The sequence below is a fragment of the Eubalaena glacialis genome, chromosome 2 (genome assembly GCF_028564815.1).
Source record: "Eubalaena glacialis isolate mEubGla1 chromosome 2, mEubGla1.1.hap2.+ XY, whole genome shotgun sequence".
Taxonomy (NCBI): Eukaryota; Metazoa; Chordata; class Mammalia; order Artiodactyla; family Balaenidae; genus Eubalaena; species Eubalaena glacialis.
The window spans coordinates 47071710-47092311 of record NC_083717.1 but is presented as its reverse complement, the minus strand read 5'-3'; the positions used below and the strand labels follow the sequence as shown (position 1 = coordinate 47092311).

The following is a 20602-nucleotide window of genomic DNA, read 5'->3' as shown; positions in this document are numbered from 1 at the left end:
ACAAAAGTTTTCATAGGAATGCTCTACTTTCACATAGTGGGTTAAACCAGTATTTACCTTATAGTATTTTTGTGAGGGCTTAAATGAGTTAAAAGAGGTAAATTGCTTGGAAGGTATTTTATAGGTAATCTGTAACTGTTTGCTATTGTTATTGCCCTTGATATGGCCATCATGGGGTCTCAGTTGATGATATTATTTTTATTTTAATTTTTTAATTTTTTTGCTGTGTACTTGAGGAGACTGGGAAACAGCAATATTACTGTTTTTTTAGATTTTTGTAAGGCTCACAGCTGAAAAAACATCGAAGAGATGAAGGATTCTGGATGCTCTGCTGAAAACACAAAGGATTCTTTGGGGCCTTCTTTCTCTTGTGTGTTAGGACACTGGCGTTTTGACTGAATGGAGGCTCCCTTGTCAGCTGTCCAGGGAGGGTTAACTCACACCTCGGCAGGAGCCTCATGCCATTAAGTCAGGGAGAGTAATGAAATTTCATTTAATTTGTCAGGAAGAAAGTGCTAATGTTAAAAGGCATTTAATAAAAAAGGGAGAGATTCTTTGAAAGGGAGTCCTTAAGTAATTACTTCAAGTGTCTTAGGCCTCCTCACCAGAATATTTACATTAGTGTCTTACAGAGCCAGTGTGTAATTAAATTAGTGCAGCATTTACATTCCCTGTCTTTTTTTTTTTTTAAGGAAGGATGATTTTATGAATAATCCTCCTTAAAAGAGAGAGAGAGAAAATGACTCGATCTAATAAAATTAGATGTTAGTGTGTTTTTGAAATGTTTTAACTGAAAGAATTGCTGAATGAAAGTTTCGTGTGTGTGTGTGTGTGTATGTGTGTGTGTGTGAGAGAGACGGGAAGAAGGTGGTTTCAGCCTGGGAAGGCTGTGCTCCTTCCTCATTTCCACTTGGAAGGGTGCCATCTTTTATCTTCGCAGACCTGACATGGAGAGTCAGGTCAGCATGGGCTGTCAGCATATGGCCTTGGCTAGCCTTGTCTAGGCCGGGTTCTCTTTTCAACTTGTCTAGGAGGAGAGGATGGAGATGGATGTGTGAGTGAAAGGAAATGCTCGTGAAGCAAGGCGAGGCTGCTCCATCATCACCACGGCTCCTGTGTGCACGGGAAAGCTCAGCCCTCTCACCACCAACAGCTGGAGGAGATAATTCATGTTCCAGGAGTGGTGGGCAGCCCGTGGACCCACGGGCAGATGATGGATTTGCACCTCCAAAGCAGGTCACATTTAGGAAAAAGATTCTTAAATATTTCTTTGGAAGTAAACTGGTGCCATTTCCAAATTGATTCATCAAACATTCTCATGCCTGAATTTGTGCACAAATATCATGTGAATGTTTTACTTTTATCAACTCTGTCTTCTGGGAGGGAGTCGTGGTATGAACATAAGTTGCTAAGCTGAAGACAGGTAAGTAAAGATGTATAAAAGGAGATGTTATAGATCTATCTCATATAGTTTATTGGAAGATTAAATGAGGTCGGGTTATCAGAAAAGTTTAACTATAAAATGTTAATTGTTCTAGCTATTATACTAACAGCAGCTGAAGTGGTTTTACTAAAATGCCAATCTGATCATATCTCTCTCCTTCTTACTGTCATTTCAATGGCTTTCCATGGCCCTCAGTGGAAGCTTGAACTTTTCAGTAAGCCATGCATTGCCTCTGCTAATTTCCAAAGATCTCATCCTTCATGAATCTGCTCTTCAAAATATCAGGTCTTCAATGTTTAAGAACTCCCTCACTTCTGGACCTTCACATATGTTTTCCCCTCTGTCTAGAGCTATGCTGCCCAGTACTTTAGCCACTAGGCACAAGTGACTATTGAAATTAAAAAAATTAAAATTAAATGACAGTGAAAATGGAGTGTGCACTCGGCACATTTCTAGCACTCAATCATTTTATGTGGCTAGTGGCCACCATCTTGGATGGTGCCACTATTGATCATTCCATCCCTGCAGAGATCTCCCTTGGACATCACAGGTCTACAGTGATCAGAAGATCACTACCTTACGACTTCATTAACTTTTTAGCTTAGATATCACCTCCACGAGGAAGTCTTTCCTACCCCCACCCAGAACCTTAAAGAACAGTTAGGTTGTCCTCTCCAATATCCTACCATATGGAAGTTGCCTGGGTGCTTATCTGAATTTCCTGATCAACCATGAACTCAGTGAGGTCAGGGACTTATCAGAGTATTGACCAGCATCATATTGCCCCCTTAGAGAACAAATCATAACAAAAGTATTCATTGAGTATTTACTAGGTGCCACTCTATGTAATCTACATGTATGACCTCACTTAATACATGAGTAAGTACTATTTTTCTCAGTACGTAAGTGAGGACTAGTTGTTATCTCAACAGGGTAAATGAAGAGCCTGAGGCACAGAGAGGTAAATCACTAGCTCAGGTCTTGCAGATCTTGAAGAAGAGTGGGTGCTAGGCCAGGCAGCCTAATTGCAGAACTTACACTGTGCACCTCCCTGTTGTTAATGCCCACACAATTTTGTTGAAAGAATGTGGAGTACCCAGGGACAGGCATGAAAGTAGACAATAGTTACTCTTTCATAACAGCACTGTGTTTTAAAATTGTACCAATTTTCCCACCAGGCTGACTATAGAAAGTGTTGTTTTCTTTTAATAAGTGCTTTCCGCTCTCTTCCTTCAGCTCTCCACTGGAGTGAGAAGAAAGAAGGCAGAGTATACCCGCTGTACAATTAAGAAACCTAAAGTTCAGAGGGGAAGCAAGATGAAAGGCTAGTGGGTTAACTCTGTAAAGTCAAAGTAAAGCAGTCTTGGCAAGTGTTCAAGTGACATGATGCACAGGAGCAAGGGATCCGAGTCATTGACTTTGATTTTTCTTGGCTCCAATGTTTTCGTTTTCTGACTGCCCAAGTCATATTAATTAGAGGTATCAGTTCTTTCTCATAGCTGCATGTGTTACTGATGTTAATTGTTAGATAATGAAATAACCAGACCTTGTTTTCAACAAATTAAGACAGTATCTATAAGTAGGTCCCCACTCAGACATTAAGCCTCATGATTACTGTATCACTACAGCTACTAGTAAATCAGTATTTTAGTTATCCTCATTGACTATGATCATTATCGTTGTTGTTATTATTTCAGATTGAATGTTGATACCACCAAAAAAGCTTCTTTTAAAGCAAATGTATTTAATACAAAATTTTGGTTAAGTGGGCTTCTCATTATGACTGAAACTTAAGACTTTATATCTTTCTGCAGAGTCCAAATACACGGGTAAATAGTAAAATGGAGGATTCATTGAGTCCCCAGTGAGACTACATTCTATTTTGTTAAAAAACTAAAGTATTAAAATGGGAAACTTTATGTTCTGGATTTTGTACATTCAGAGGATTTAATATTAGGCAAGTAATACTCTATGAAGTTTGCATATATTGACCCATTTATTCCTGGTTAGAAATCTATAAGATTATTATGTTCATTACACAGATGAGAAAATTGAGGTACAAGTCTATAACAACTTGCCCAAATCATACGGCCAGTGAATGACAGAGATGGGATTTGAACTTATGCAATGTAGTTCTCAAGCCCACTTCTTAACCACATTGCTCTGTATTGACTCCCCATCAACAGGTCCAGACACATACACATAAATACATACAGACATTTATACACACAGGAAAAGTTAAGCGTGATCTTTCTAAAGAAACAGGAAAAGTAGAAAGATCCTCCCATGTTTTTATTTGAGGATAGCATCTATGTTGCAAATGCCATTTGGCTTGTTGGCACATTTAAAAAGAGAAAAACCAGTGCCCATGTCAAAATAGGAAAATACAAGAAGGGATTTCTAGTAAAAATTGATGAATTCACCTGGTTCGATAAAGAAGGAGATCAGTAAAAACAAATATCTCTTAATCCTTTTTTATACTTCTATTTTTTTTTTTTTTTTTTTTTTACTCTGTAATATAACATCACTTTTGTTCAACAGGAGCAGAAAGCTTTAGTTGATGTTTAGAGAATTATTCTAAGTTGGTGTCACTTAAGTGCATTTTGATCTTTAAGTAACCATCTGTATTTGGCTACTGTCTAATACTGGTCTACATAGAGCTAAATTTACAGTCTCTTTTCCCAAACATAAAGAAAAAAAAAAAAAAAAGAGTAAAACTAAGGAGGCTTAAAAATATGTTCACAAGTTCCTATTAGCAACTGCTTCAATCAAAACCCAGATATCAGTTTTTCCTCCTCATCATCGTGCCACTAATGACACTTTACAAATACATGGATTATATTCTTTCTTCCGAGCAATTTATAAAGAGAGTACAGTGGTTCACCCTGGCATTTGGCCAGCTTAGTTACTTAGCAAGACTGACAGAAGATCCAACCTGATCAGGTTGGCTATAAACTGGCTTTTAAATGAGAAGGAATCGAAAACCCAGAGGCTATCGAAAAAAATCCATTCAAGTGAAAGGAAAACACATCCCTGCTTTTGAAGACCCTGAAATAGTTTGAAAAAAAAAGTGATCAGTGTTTTTGACTCTAAAGCTTATTCTAAGGCGGGGGAAGAAAAGAATAAGAGCAGACCCACTTTGCTTTTCCAAAGCATGCTTTTTGAAAAAGTAGCATTCCACCGAAGGACATAAACCTGCTAAACCTTTTAAACACGACTCAAACAATTGCTAGCATTATTTAAACTCCTGTCAAAGAAAACATCAAATGACCAACAATCATGTTTGCGGTATTTAAACACACACACATACACACATATTGAAATGGGGGGAATAGATTCAGAAGAAATGATTTGTAAGGATGTGGTTAAAACTATTTATATACCGGGTTCTATTTGTTTTACAGCTAGTGGTGCGCGGACAGCATGAAAGGTTATCTTTGACAAGGTTTTAGCTATTATTTTCTTCCAGTGAAATGGTATTTCTTGAGAAAAAAAGGTCTTTGGAACAAAATAACAATAAATCCTGATTTAGATACATAAACCTGCCATTGATATCACATAATATCAGTGTTCTTTCTCACTCGATACAGGCGTTTTAAAGATAAATGGTAAACCTGAACTGGAAATCCATCTGGCCGGCTGCCTGCTCTAATGAATAACCCCACTTTGGCGCGTGCAATGTAAGCAGAAAGTTCTCTCCCGGCCTCTTTCGTCTGTCATGAATCTACGAGACAGCCGACATAATATCTGGGCGACAACGGTGCGCTAACAGCGCAGTGAGTTCCATTTTCTTTGCTTTCTATTGATTTTCACTTAATAACTGGCGAAATACTAAACGTCCGCCCTGAGTACCTAATAAATCCTGCCTGAGCTTTTTATTGAAGAGAATTTAATAAAAACAACCATTGCGGCTGAGGGATTTTTCTTCTGGACAGAGCATAGGGGTAGGGGACATCGGGGTTGGGGCAAGAGGAAGCCTTCTGATTTTTTAAGGGACCTTCTCCCCTTTGGAAAAGCGGTACCCATATCAAGGATGCCTGTGTGTTTGAACCGGGTTCCTTAGAGAAGATGCTGTAAGTTCTGTAGGCAGGCTGTCTAGTGAACAGGAGGAAAAGGGAAGCAAGGCTTGGCAAAACCCATCCTTCTGGTCCCCTTCTGGTGTCCTTTGATACTGGCCTTCAAGCTTCACCCAAGGACTTCTTCATTGTTACCAGTGGCTGTCAAAAATTTATAGGAATATGCATTTTACTATACTAAGTAATTATGTGGAATTTGATACTGAAAATCCAAAGCAAGACATGCTTGCTGAATCCTCAGATACCTTTAACAGAATTCTAGATATTAAAAAACATGGTAAACATCTGAAGGGAGAGGGTACATGCAAATTATTCCATTTAATGCTAATTTGAGCCTCACAAATTCACTTTTGGGGCAAAGAGCTCTATTAGAGGTTTTTTAAAACCCAAAGAGAATTGGAAAGCATGGGCTTTACACTCCTTACCATCTTCCTCTGTGTACACTTCTAGAACAATTTCCATTGTTGATGCTTAAGGAAAACCTCTTTATTCTGTTATGTGGTCTTTTAGAGACATTTCACAGCTATGGCTCCCCCTGCCCCAAACCGTACCCTTTATGTTTTAATTGACTTTGAGGCTGGGCTATTTTCAAATCACCAGGCTTAGTGAATAAGTATTTTAGAATCTCTTCCTATGTATACACTCATTCCATTCCATCCTCAATAAAATTTCTAACCAAAAATCCACATATTTAGAAAAATTAAAAATAGAAATCTACTTTAAAGTTTTTGTTGTTTTTTTTTTAATAAAATCTGTGGATTTCTGGTTTGGGTATCAATGTTATAAAAACCACAGTCACTCCAGCAAAGCAAGCCATGACTCAATTATTTGTCAGCAGCTCCATGGCAGCTTTTCCTGCAGAATCCTGGGGACAGAGGCAGTATGACATAGTGCAGGTTCATGTCAAAGCACCTTGATTGAAACCCTGGCTTCCTCTCCTTTGAGGTTTGGTTACTTTGTCTATGAAAGGAGGATACTGTTGCCCAACAAGCACGGTTGACATCACCTTGGCAAAAATCAATAAATGTATGGGTGCTGGACAAATGATGTCCATTTATTTCACTGTTACCTCAATAATGAGCAGTGGTTAATCAATCGGGGTAGGATTTGAAATTGGCAAAATCTCAGAAATCCCCCTTTTTTCCCTCCACAGTTTACAGCTGACTTTACTCTTCTGTGCCTCTGTGTCCTCGTTTCTAAAATGGAGCTCATCTCAAAGTTTTTGCTTAAAAGAAGTCCTGATGCAAGCGGTGTCCTCTGGGTGATGATTATACGTCAATGTAGGTTCATTAATTGTAACAAATGTGGAGGCTATTGATAGTGGGGAGAGGCTGTGCACGTGTGAGGTGCGGGTGTATGGGGACTCTCTGTACCTTCCTCTCAATTTCGCTGGGACCCTAAAACTACTGTAAAAAAATCAAGTCTTCTTTAAAAAGAGAGAGAGAAGAAGGAATAGCAGCAACAAAACCGAGAGTTCCTGCAGGTAGAAATACTCAATAATATTTGCTTTTATTATTTACAAATATTGTTTAACAATAACTGAAATCAAGTTGTGACTCTTTACAAAACAGAGCCTAATCCTTTTTATGATGTGACTTTCACTTAATTTAGATATTGATGCCTTCTTGTTAATTCTAATTTTTTGGGGGGGGGGATGGGGCAGGGTGGGATATTGGAAGCTTTCTTTGTCCAGCTCTTCCTAAAAATAGAGTTTAGTAAAATCTTTAACATTTTCCCCTTTCTGATCATTTTGCTTTGCCACTTTTTCAGAGGAGAGCTTTTTTATTTTTTAGATTCTTTTGGAACCTAGCCTATTCCGTCCTCAGCAGAATGTTTTGGTTCCATCTAATCAGATAGGCTGACACTGCAGGAAATTCAGCAGGGCATGTGCACATCCCCAAGCTGAGATTTTGGGGAGGTCATTTCAGACTTGAAACTCAGGGATTTGCAGGGCGCTGGGTGTTAGCTTCCTCTAATGGGTCCACATAAAGGTATATTGCTATTGGGATAATGTCTTCCACTGCTCAACAAAAGGTTGTCGTACTGAGCTGTGATTGTGACAAATGATTTACTATTAGGAACATTCTGTAATTATTGTTCGGTGGGACTGCAGACCAATACATCGTTAACATGATAGACGGCCTTTTATATCAGCAAAAATAACTAAATTAATAAAAATGGCTTCATTCCAAACCCTGTCAGAAAGCCAATACTCAGAACAATCAAGTAGCAGTGATACCTGAGAAAGCCATAGTTTATATCCCCCAACAAATCATGTTTTATGCATAAGTAATAAAATATTTGTATATATAATCTCTATAATATAGATCTGTGTAACAGAACTGATGTTTATAGATAGATATCAGTGCTAAACAAAAATAGAGGATATTTAAATATTTTGTCCCAAAAGATTTAGATTTCAATTTATGCTTTTATGCAATTGGATTGCAGTTTTAGAATATTAGAATCTGCCTATGATGTCTTTTTTTCAATTCTCAAGCATCGGGAAAAAATTTAATGAGGATCTTGGAGACTGGAATGTCTTTCCTTGATCTTCCTTCCTTCCTTTCTTCCTTCCCTCCTTCCTTTTCAACAACAAACTCCTAATTTATGCTTTCAGTCCTTAGCCTCACGTTTTTTACTCTTTCACACAGAATTAAGCATTCAACATTTTATGAGGAAGACAATTTTCCTACACCCAAACACTTCAAAGCCTTCAACATTGCTTTATTCAGAACTGTCTCCCTAGCACCTGATTTAGGCCCTCTGAAAGGACTAACCTGTCAGTAATAATGTTTGTAAAGAAAATTAACATAGTAACATTTGATGAAATTAACAGATGGTCGAGAATTTTGGCCTCTGCTAACCTTGCAATTTCTATTGTGCAGAGGCTACCAGAGATGGAGATTTCCAGGAAATTTGCCTGATAAATTTCCTATCATCTTCCCATTAGTTCTGTGAGGGAGCTATTGTTACTACCACCTTACAGAGAAGGACACTGAGGTTCAGGATGGCTGGGAGGGAACTTGTCTAAGTTCTTTCTCCCATCATGTTCCCACCACATAAACACTCTGGTTTATGTCAAAAACCACAACACACGGAAGTTATCATGGATGGAGAAGGCTATCTCTCAGTTTTGCCATCTCAAATAACCACCGATTCAAAGAAATAAAATCTACCACTTCATCTTTCAATATCTTTGCTCATATTGCTGTGTTTCTTATGTTCAAAAAAAGTACTAATTGTATTATTCAGTATGATTAAGTAAATAAAAAATTAAATTTCTTTAAAAATCTACATTGGTAAAAAAAATCTAGTGTCTTTAAAAATATTATATATTTTTTCAGCATGTTGTTAAATGAAGAATGCCCTTTGTCTTGCATTGGATAAGATTGGATAATTAAGAAAACTCCCTCACCCCTCAAGCATTGTTCAGTGTGTATGGAGTGTATGCAAGTATATGGAAGAATCCAATAGTTGGCAAAGAAAAACAGGAGATATTTAAACTGAAGACTGGGGCAAAGGAACCAAAAGGAGAGAAAAGAAAATATTTCTAAAACTTAAACTTAACCAGTTGCACTTCATGTTTGAATGACTACTTATCTAGGACATTCTTTCAGAGTTAAAGGTGTAATGTTACTTGGACCTCCATCTATTGGCCGGCAGTATGGCTTGGAAACCTTCAACACACAGTTAAGTGTCTGGCTTCTTTATTTTAATGGGATCTTAACATGTTGAGGTACATGCATAGGAATGTAAGTTTAATGTTTAAAATTTAAACCCGGAAGACATGATTAGTTGGGCTATTTCCTTGGGCCTAAGTTTGCTAAAATTGAATGTACACTTGGCTTTCAGACATATTTGTTGTCCTTTTATTCTAAAGCAATGAACCATACAATACATTTCAATAAAAATTGACCATTATAATAAGGGAGATCTGCATGGACACCTAGGACTCAAATCTCCCAAAAAATCAGGGAAGGGATAAAATAGAACTCAACTGTTCCCTTTTCTGCTCTTTTCTTCCTTTCCTACTTTCTGTCTTTCAATGTATTTTGTCCACAATCTCCTGTTCAAAAGTCTTAAGGTAAAATGTGTTTCATAAGTCAGAACTGTTAGGATTTTTGGAAGTAACATGGTGCATATATCCATACATTACCCCCCATCACCAGTGGGGTCTGGAGTGGCATACATGAATATGTCTGCAAAAACACATATGAACACTCACGCTAAATGGACATAAAGACTACATAGACCTTATTCAGCCCAGGTTACATTTTGAAACATATGAGTTCAAGTCAGTACCGGTTGGCTCCCATAGAGAGGCAGCCAACAAAACACACACACACACACACACACACACACACACACACACACAAATAAATAAATGTTGATTTTCTAGAGACTCTTAAATTAAGAAATCACAAACAGGGGATTGTATAGGAGATCTATACAAATCAACACAGAGCATTCTGTTAATATAATTTGAATTTAACTTTGGATTATTTTTTAAAGATTTTAATATTTTTAGAGTAGTTTTAAGTTTACAGAAACATTGAGTGGGATGTACAGAGATTTTCCACACATGCCTAGCCTCCCTCATTACCAAAATCCCCACCAGAGTGATACATTAGTCACAATCGATGAACCTATGTTGACACATCATTATCACCCAAAGTCTATAGTTTACATTAGGGCTCACATGAGTATACCTTGTCATTGCACTTTTGTCCTTTTGCATATTTTTATAGGGCTTTTCCATTCTCTGTAGTAGCTTAAAAAATTAGAAGTTGCTGTTTAGTATATGATCAATAAAATCTAGTTTATTCACTGAGTAACTGATATTGCAATACTATTGATACTGCAGTACAATTGATATTGCCTTTTAGAAATATGCTCTTGTTACTTCATTCTTGTACAGAAATTTTGAATGATCTCATGCTTCAATCCCTGTTCAACTCTACCCAGTGCCAACACTATTTTCAGAAGTGTTCATGCTTTTTGGGAAAAGGTGCAAACATAGTCTATATTTGCCTACATACAAGATATTTTATTAAATAAAGACATGGTTTTAAAAGCAAGATTTCTATCTAAAAATACTCGGAAAAAGCTTCTTATGATAGCTCATTTCTTCAAATTCTTACAGCATAAGTGAAATCAGTCTCAGAGGCTTGTTGTAATGGACAACATGGTCCAGAATTATAACTCAAAGACTCTTAGATGATATTAGAAATCATCTTAATTCTGAAAGCAAAATAAGTATAAAAGCAATCCAGTCAAGTACTGTGCAAGGTGAGGGGCGGCATGCAGGTAAAGGATGCAGAGAGACATTCTCTGCACAGACACGGGGAGAATCAGGCAATTGTTTTTATGGCTAAAGCTTGATTGAGACCTATTTTAAACCTTGTCTTTTCTGTGTTGGCCTTCTCTTAAAGGAAGGTAAATGCCCTTGAAAAGGCGTCTTAAAAGTATGATTCACGGACTTGGGAAGAATTACAGGATGCAGACAGCCTAGAGTGTGGTGCCTCCCCCGAGAGGAGTTCACATTTCCTTCCTCTTAATCTGAGTGAACCATTAAAAAGTTACTCAGTTCCCTGGAGGCCCTTCCCAAGGAATCTCCTAAAAGGAAATACCCTGCACTGGAAAGGTAATTTACCTAGACAGGATTTAAAAAACCAGGTTCCAGCTCAGAGATAACCCATGACTTCACATGGGCTGGTGTATCGTGCCTTTTAAGGATTCTCCGTGAAGTTAGTTTACAAATCAGAGGTAGGCAGAACAACAAAACACACACACACACACACACACACAACTACTCTTGTACACTTTATTTATTGATTCCTCTAAGCCATTAAATCCCACATATAATAGTTTCAGAGCTGTTGGAATACCAAACTGTAAATATGCAATAAATTGATTATGCCTGAAAATAGGCTCATGTCCAAGCCATACATGTTTTGTTTTCTATTCTGAGAATGCTTTTAATTATTTTATCTAGTGGGAAAACTCTTTTCTTAGGGATAGGCATGTGGGAGGGGAGGAAAATTCTGTACTCTGGACCTTAGGGAGTGCTGTGGTAATTTCGTGTCTGAGGTCTTTGGGAAGCTGGACTTAAGAACTGATTCCCTTTTATGGCAAAATAACATGAATTTGTCTTTTTAAAGTCCACTGGAAAATGGAGCATGGCTACAGAAAGCTGCAGCTGTGAATATTTGTAAAGCAGCATGGTTTCCCATTTCTGGCAATTCCCTGTCCCCTGCCCACATCTTCAACGAGTGTCTTACCCAGCATTAGAGTAAATGATAGAACAGAAAAGAATGAATGAGAACGTTGTATCATATCAATTCCTAGCAACAAACTCATTTCTTTTCTAACATTTCGTAGACAACAGATAAGAAGTTGAGCCCTGTTTGACTTTTATTAGGGATTTTTGCATTTCCTAGGTGCAGGCTCACATTGGACAGAATTTTACTGATGGCCATGAGAACTCTGTCACAGTTCCTTTGCTCAAATGGTATCAGAATTCGACATTTACACTCTCTCTCAGCTGATTACTTAAAAGTTCTCTCAGCAGAAAATGGAGAGGAATTATAAGCAGAAATGTGGAGAAATTAAAATGCTGGAGCTGCTCCCATGTAAAGAAGACTCTACATACTGAAACACACAGACAAATCCAGGAGACTGGGCAGGGCAAAGCAAGAAAGCACATTCTCTTCTTTCATTCATCTTTTCTGAAACTGGAAGGACTAGATTCTGAAATGTTGGTGGGTTTAAAAAACAACAACCATAAGAATCCTGTTTCCTCCAGGAACTTCATGTTTCTCAGCTATAGGGCAGGGTTCTGATACCATACATTTTTACAAACTAAAGTCAAGCAAGAAAGAAATGCTGGGAATATTTGGATCTGCATACCTTTAATAAATACAAACTCTTCAGCATAGGAAATGAAATGCAAAATCGTGGGAAAATGTATGATTCTATTTATCAAATAGTCACATTTAAATGATCTGATTATAGGGGAAAATGAGGAGAGACATTTTAAAGCTGTCCTCGTAGTGTCATTAAAAACAGTAAAGCTATTATATTTGATAAGCCATTTGTCCCATTATTTCTTGTCCAATGAACTTTGAAAAAGAGCTAAGAAAAATTCCCCTCCTTATTTTTTCTTTTCATAAAACTCAATCCACAGGCCTGTATATTATTTTCACTTTTTTTTTTTTTTTTCTTGTGTGCTTCCTTTTGTATTTTTTGGCTGCTCTGGTGGAATTTTCTATGATAAGAGGACCACCAATCCAGTGTGCATGGTGTGGGGTTGGCCCAGTTGAGTGGGCCCCACTGGGCCTTCAAGGAAAAGGGCCAGGAATTCACAGGACTTGATTACTGCCAGGGCTTTTTCTGCTTTTAAGTGAACTATGCTCTTCCTAGTAAATCAACGCCTGGACATTAGAGGTTTAACACCAACGCAGTGAATTGAGCAGAAACTCTCTAAAGAAGAAGCCCCAGCAATGCCTACAGGATATTTCTCCAAGCTTGTTTAAAAGTGAAAAGAAGGTTATTGTGTGAGCTACTATTAGGGCCTTGAACGTTTTTAAACCAACTTCCATAGTGAAATATGGTGTAAAAGTGTCTTCATTCATAAAGGACAAACATTTTGTGTTTAAAGCTTTTTGTTTTGTATTCATAACACATCTGACCACCATACCTATTTTCTTTAATTAAAAACAATATATTAAAAATAAAGATATCAGGATTCTTCCAATTCTGATTACTCTATTTACTATCTATGATCCAATCTAATTTGGTAAATATTTATGGACCACATAGGTCATTAAATGGTTGGGCTATGGGCTGGTGATATGAGAATAAAGGAGATGACACTGGAGTTTGGCCAAATAGCTTTAACGATGAGTAACCAATTTTCTATTCCTATCTTAATATGGTTGTCAGTATTTCCTTCTTAATGGGTTTGGATTCATGACTGAGACTGATTTTTCATCTCTCTTTGTACCCATACCCTTTAATATGTGACTTTGTCATGTGACTAAAGGAGAAGAGTATATCGACTTGTCCTTTGGCTTAGGTTCCCCATGTGGCTTGCTGTGGCCAAAAGAACAAGGTGGAAATGATATTATGCCTCAACAGGCTTTAGAAGTTTCTGCTTTCCTTCTTGTGCTTCTGCTGTGGCCTTGAGGAGCACATACCAGGTTCCAGGAGGAAACTGAAAAACATAGATAATGGAGTCATCCCAGCTGAGTCATCCCAGCCAAGCTCGGCTTTGATCAACCAAGCCCCAGGTGACCTACAGCTTCACAAGTGATAATAAACAATGGCTGTCTAAAGCCACTGCCTTTTAGAGTGGTTTGTTTTACAGCAATAGTTATCTGATACAGTAGGACTCATTCGTTCCCTCACTTATCCATCCTCCAGCATCAGCTGGACACCTAATAAGACCCAACTTCTGTGGCAACAGCCTGAGACACAAAGGGTGAACTTCTAGGGGAATGAGACAAAGGAGTAGCAAATCATATAGATTTGCAAAGTGCTGAGATGGAACTATATTCTCGGTGCTATGATGAATCCCATAGGGTGTTATGGAAGGCATTCCGGCAGAGGAGAGATAAGCCTAGAAAAAATTTAAAGAGTAAGTAGGGATTAGGAAGCCCCTAGGTTTGGATTTTGAAGGGTAGAAATATGGAAAGGCATTCTATGTTGAGAAAGCACACAGCATTTGCAAATATCCTATTGCTGAGAAAGATCCTGGTGCTTCGAGGGCAGAGCAAGGAATCTGACATGGTCAGGAACCATATCTCGCATTTTCTTATACTCCATGAGGTTCTTAACATGGCAAACTCAGGTATAGCTCAAGAATGGCTTGGTGATTTTATTGGTCACTGTCTTGAGGAGACAATGTTTAAGGAAAGTCACCGTAAAAATCACCCAGTTCTCTATCTAAATTCAGACCTCACTTCTTGAGAATGTCAAACTTAGGCAGGAAGCCTTTTGATTATTTGTGGTGTTTTTCTCTTTGCTTCCTGCTTTAATCTTATAGCACAGGGACCAAACTATTCTAAGGAGAACTACTTCCTTGGTATTTTTGGCTTGTCTCTTACCAGGAAACTGGTGGAAGTGTCAGGGGTACCCTTTTCAAGAGATTTCCACCTAAACCAAGGGGGGTTGCATCCACTTCCTAACCATTCAAGGCTTTAGCCATTTGTGGTTTACTCATGTTCACTATTATGAAGTTTTGTTGACAAAAGCTCAGGAAGTCCTTAAAGGCGCCACAAACATGTTTTCTTAACTGCCAAGTTATAACTTTGCTATTTACATGAAAGAGTTTTTTTTTTCTTTTTTTTTTTTAAGTAGAGGTATCTTGAAAATTAGTATGTTTCAATTGAAAAGAAACTCTGAGGTCACTGGGCCCAGTCCTCCGCATTTACCAAGTTGGATGAGCATGCTCTGGGGTTAAAAATAAATAAATAAATAAAAGGCTGATTCGAAGTCTCATTAATTAAGGACAAAAATGGAACTGGATCTCTTGGCTCCCAGGCTAGTGAGCTTAGGACTACACCCTCTTGCATTCTTTTTTTTTTTTCTTAAATGAGAATGTTTCTAAATATTTATTTGAGCAACAATTTTCTTGGTTTTCTTAGAATTATTTCCCAGCATCACTATTAATTCATTCTGTTTTTTCCTTTGATTATATCTTTATTGTCATTTAACACAACCCAAAATTTCCTTACCTATGAGAGTTCAGATTTTGTATATTTAAGGCATTCATCTTTACCAATTCTCTACCTCTGAATTTTTTTAAAAAAAATTTTATTGGAGTATAGTTGATTTACAATGTTGTTTTAGTTTCAAGTGTATAGCAAAGTGATTCATTTATACATATACATATATCCATTCTTTTTCAGATTCTTTTCCCATATAGGTTATTACAGAATATTGAGTAGAGTTCCATGCTATACAGTATACAGGTTTGATGTTCTAGATAATATGCATTCTTGATTTCTTATACAGCTCATATTATCTAGAACACCAAACCTGATCCACAAAAAAAAACTTACACAGAGAGAGAAACAAAATGTTCTAGGGTCTTAAGAAAGAACAAGTGAAAAGAGAAAATGGCATCCAGAATTCCAAAAAGAACTGAAGGAATGGGTTTCACAGGTAAGGAGCTTATTCTGCAGTGGCAAAACAATTCAGAAACTTGGGATGGAGGTGTTTGAAGTGGGGAAATGGGCAGGAAAGGAAGGAGAGGAAAGAAGACACTACGTCTTTAAATTGAATTGAATGTTCTGTGACTTTAAATGAAAGCTCTCCTGTTGTTGGGCAAATAAATTTAAACCACTTAACATGGCAGAGAAGGTCAGGCAAGCTTATTATAGTGATCATAGCGTTACAGCTATTGCCATTGACCGCTGCTCTCTGGAATCACCAATAATCAGAGACCGCAAGCTGTGTTTGCAGAGAAAGGTCATCATTCATTTTTTTCAAAGCATTAATATCTTTTGTTTGTTTGGCTCAACATGAAACAGGAATCGATAGAGGTAATTCACAGAGCAATTAGCCCCTCATCTGTCAAACGGCATCTGGGTGTATTTAACAAAAAGACCTTTGGAAAGGTTTAAAAAGGAAGAAAGTGCCTATACCATCAACGATTTATATTTTCTACATGACATGTTGTGTATGTATCTGTGAAAAGGGGGGCCCTGGGACTAAGAAAATATACATAAAGCATGCTATAAATCTACACTTCAGTGTTATGATGTCTCAGTGTTGAGGTAGACCAAGAAAAGCTCAGATTACTTTCTCTCCTGGTTCCCGTGAAGAGGGCAAGTGGCATTGGGGTTTTGTATCATGGACACACACAGCCCTAGTACAGAGATTTCACAAAAAGAAGACCTCAAGGAAAAACTTGTTTTGGGCAGTGTAAGGAATTGGAGAGTAAGTAAGTAATTGGAGTGTAAGGAATTGGAGTGTAAGGAATTCTGCCTTCTGGCATCAGATCCTATGACTTTTGTGCTTCTCCTGAGACGGGCCACAGCCATGCTGTGTGACCCATTGCAAGGAGACGGCTCCTCGCCAGGTCAATACCAGCCATGCCACTCTGGCATGGCCTTGTTTCTATATCTAATTTGCCTATATTGAAATAAGAAGGGAAAACGTGAAATACAAAATTAACTTAAAAGACTTTAGTATTTTAAAAAATGAATTCTGTTCTGGGTCCATTTTTCTTTATTGAATGTCAGTTGTGTGGATCATGGGATTAATGCAATAAGTATCAAAGAGGTAGGCTTTTAAAAAATTCAGCTTAGGGAGTTGTCTACACATTTACACAAACACTATTACTCTCAGCAGGACCAGATGTATTTCGGGAATGGCATATTTTCTTTTCAATTCTCTGGCTCTTCCTTCTCATTTTTTCTTGACTTTTTTTTTTTTGGTTTCTCCCCATCCTATTCCTCCCCCACTTTTTTTTTGTTTTGTTTTGGTCTTCACCCAGACTGTAAGATCTTGGCCAAAAAAGAATTCATGAGATAAAAAGAAAGTTACAAAAGTTTTGCTTTTTCTGTGATTACAGAAAATGTGCATTTTGGGTATTGAATTTAATTTTATTCTTAATATCCAAACATTCTAATAGGTTACCTATCCATCCCTAAGACTTTTTCAAGATAACTGTAAATGTCTTATATGGAAATTATGTTATGCAGTTAAGTGAAAAAGCAAGAGACTACACTGAATTTTGAGTATAATTAGAACAGTGAAAAAATATCACAGCAAAAGACTGAAAGGAAGCACTCCTTAAGTAACGTTGTCTTTGGGTAGAGAGATTATGGAGGTTTCATTTAAAATTTCTTTTTTTAAAAATTTTTTTATAATAAATATACTACTTTTTTAATTGGAAAAACTAAAATATCACTTAAATTTAATGCAGTAACACATACAAGGCAATTGTGTCTTTGCAAAGTCATTACATTTCATACTGACCTCAGATACCCAGAATTTTACTTATTGTAAACACTGTCAAACACTCTTGTAGAATTTGTTTTCATGGCCAGAACGAAAATCAGTTCTTAGAGCCTCATGAATTTGTACAGAGCATGTACAATTCCAATCTGACTGTAAAACTGAAGTTGAGGACAGTTGGGGTAGCAGGAAGTAACTCATGGTACATCCAGATTTCTGAAATAATAAAATCCTATTATAAGAGAATTTCATTATCAAATATTTGGGCTCATCTTATTTTTCTGAATGTGGAATTTTATCCTGGAGGCATTTTGACACAGTGTTCCCTTCCTCTCATCCTCCCAACATTTTTGTTATTTTTTTTTCTGTTTATGTCAGCTGTGCTGGAAGTTTCCATACATTCAACATATGGCTTCCTTTATGTAGAAAGTTTCTCTGTAACCTATAGACATTGGCTAATAATTATTTCCCATACTTCCTGTTACTAAAGCAAACATCGCAGTCAGCAGTTACCTAGGGTCTATTTTGCTCTCGCGAAAGTGTTATAATACACTTCAACAACAATCCAAATCATCCCACCTTCCAAACGGTTATTCAACAAGCAGGGGTTATTGCCCCCTCGTTAGACTGTCTTAGGGGTGGGTCTGGCTTCCATGGACTTTGTACATTCTTCTGATTTGTAAGTCAAACCTGAGTTAGAAAGATGGACTGCCACCTCCTCCAGGCTCTGCTTAGTGTCACAGGGGTACAGTTCATCAGACAAACACCTCATAAGCATCAGTTCTGGCTGCTTTCCAGGGAAAACCATGTCATGCCATTGAATAACACTTAGGACCCAATCTTTCATTCTTCTCCTCCATAACTAAATAAATTGGGTAAAGGTCTTGCCCTGTCTCAAGATAACAAGAAGTTTAAAGAATTTACTTGTGTTTCATGTGGCAGACACTAAGCTTTAGAGAAGTGAATAAAAACAAGATGGCGGCTTTCCTGAAGTTCAAAGGCAACTCTGATAGCAAATGAATACTGACAATCCTTATTTCCCTGATGGGAGCAAATAATACTGCTAAGTAAAAGGAAAGGGATTCAGAGTGAGGGCGGAAAGAAAATGAACCTAGACTTTTCTAATGCTACTTTACTCAAAACCTGATGATCATTTAGAGCAGGACTCTTTTTTCTGAAAACTTTTTCTGTAAAAGACCTGATAGTAAATAGTTTTGTGCTTTGTTCAGAAGCTACTGATCTTTGCTGTTAATAGTGTGAAACAGCCAATGAAATATTTAAACAAATGAGTGTTGACTATATGTCAATAAAACTTTATTATGAACATGAAAATATGAATTTCATATAATTTTCATGCCTCCCAAAATATCATTCTTCTTTAGATTTTTTTCAACCATTTACAAATGTGAAAACTATTCTTGTCTTATGGGTAATACAAAAGCAGCCACGGGCCTGGATTTGGCCCTTGGCCCATAGTTTGCCACAGAACCCCCTGTTCTAGAGTTCAGAAGTTCTAGTTCAAGTTTGTGAATCATCTTTTAGAAAGACAGACGCTTCCTAGCTGCTCTCAGTTTAGTGACAGCTGTTGTTTACCATTTAACTATCATCTCCTGTGAATAAGGTGCTTTTCTTTAATTTGAATCTTATCTTTTGTTATTTCAGAAAAGGCTCATTAAACTTTTTAAACTCATTGAATTTAGAAGAGCATCTTAATTATGTGTGACTCAGGCATGGGGTGGGGGAAGGAGAATTTGTGTAACCAGACCAAATTAAACTGCATAAAATCATGTCTCTCTATTTTCCTATGTTAGGCTTTTTTTCAGGTAAAAACCCAAAATAGTCTAAAAGTCAATATCAATTTAAATTATAGTTTATTCAGACAATGATATAAAAGTAATTCTTAAATAATTGTGAAAACTCTTTGGTGACAAAGGAAAATATTCTCTTTCTGATGTAAGTGAAAATAAATCAGAGTACAAAACTGTACATTTGTGCATGTTAGCATATATAACAGAAAGATATAAATTAAAATATTAAAAATATTTATGAGGTTAATTACTTTTTTCCACTTTTTTTTCTACTTTCTAAATATTTTACAATGTGTGTACTGCTTTTATAATTAGAAAAACAATGTTATAAGAACGCTCTTTGCTCCCAACTTTTAAAAGTATTTCTACGGACTGATCTATGCTTCTGCAGCAATCCTGCATGAGGAATCATGAAATATTCTGTATGATTCATTGACCACTGGAAGGCTTTGTGATAGCACTGAAGATAACCTGCAGTGAACTCATAAAAATAATTACCTGAAAGTTGTACAAATTCAGCATTTTTATGACATGCAAAATAAAAAAAGCGAAGAAGAAACAGGCAATAATACAAGTAAGGGACACGGATAACTATACGTAAAAAGAAATAATAGATGTTACTAAATTCTATAAAATTTTGGCAGGTCAATAGAAGTGAATGAGAGAGAGCCAAAAAACCTTCCCTCCCTTGCTATTCAAAAGAGGAACAAAGCACTAATTACTCTCTGGCATCAAAACCTTATGTTTATGACCAAAGGTTTCTTAAAAGCTTGCCTTCCTCTTCATTTGCAAGTTTCCTAAAAAATTAACTGAGGCCAAACAATTCAACTTTCATTCATGGGGACAATGTAATAAAAAGGGATTCTTCCAATGCACTGCTTAGTGCATTTTTACTTCAATTTTTGAAGAAAAAAAATCAGTCTCAACTGACAGCACAACACATGATTCCTACCTATATATTTATTACTATTTACATTTTAGACACCACCAGGAAGAGGTAAATATAGTTTGTTTTCTCCTGAATATAAAAAATAAGACTTTGAAAGAAAAATAAGACTTTGAAAGGATCTCTGAGAAGAATGTTATGTTAAAGATATATTAAGTGATGGCTTTAAATTATCAAATATAAAAATAGCTTTATTTATGTTGTTCACTGCTTGGAAGACAAGTAAGTGTATGAGAATAAAAGAACTAGTAACTTCTTAGAAGTAAAATAAGGGCATTTCAGGCATTTGGACCTAAAGCTTGGGATTTAATCATTAGATTTGGCCTGTCAATAATTTTAGATAGAAAAGTACTAATAG

At 36.9% G+C, this 20602-nt stretch overlaps 1 long non-coding RNA gene across 3 annotated transcripts; it reads left to right on the top strand.

The window, feature by feature from the left end:
* Nucleotides 1-953: 953 nt before the first annotated feature.
* Nucleotides 954-13639, top strand: LOC133084982 (uncharacterized). Of its 3 annotated transcripts, none has more exons than XR_009699507.1 (4): nucleotides 954-1423; nucleotides 5035-5220; nucleotides 6674-6800; nucleotides 13601-13639. It is a non-coding gene; the product is annotated as an uncharacterized LOC133084982 (long non-coding RNA). The 3 variants fall into 3 exon arrangements; XR_009699506.1 differs by lacking the exon at nucleotides 13601-13639 and adding an exon at nucleotides 8868-9238; XR_009699505.1 differs by lacking the exon at nucleotides 13601-13639 and having other exon boundaries at nucleotides 6674-7110.
* The last annotated feature ends 6963 nt before the right edge of the window (nucleotides 13640-20602 follow it).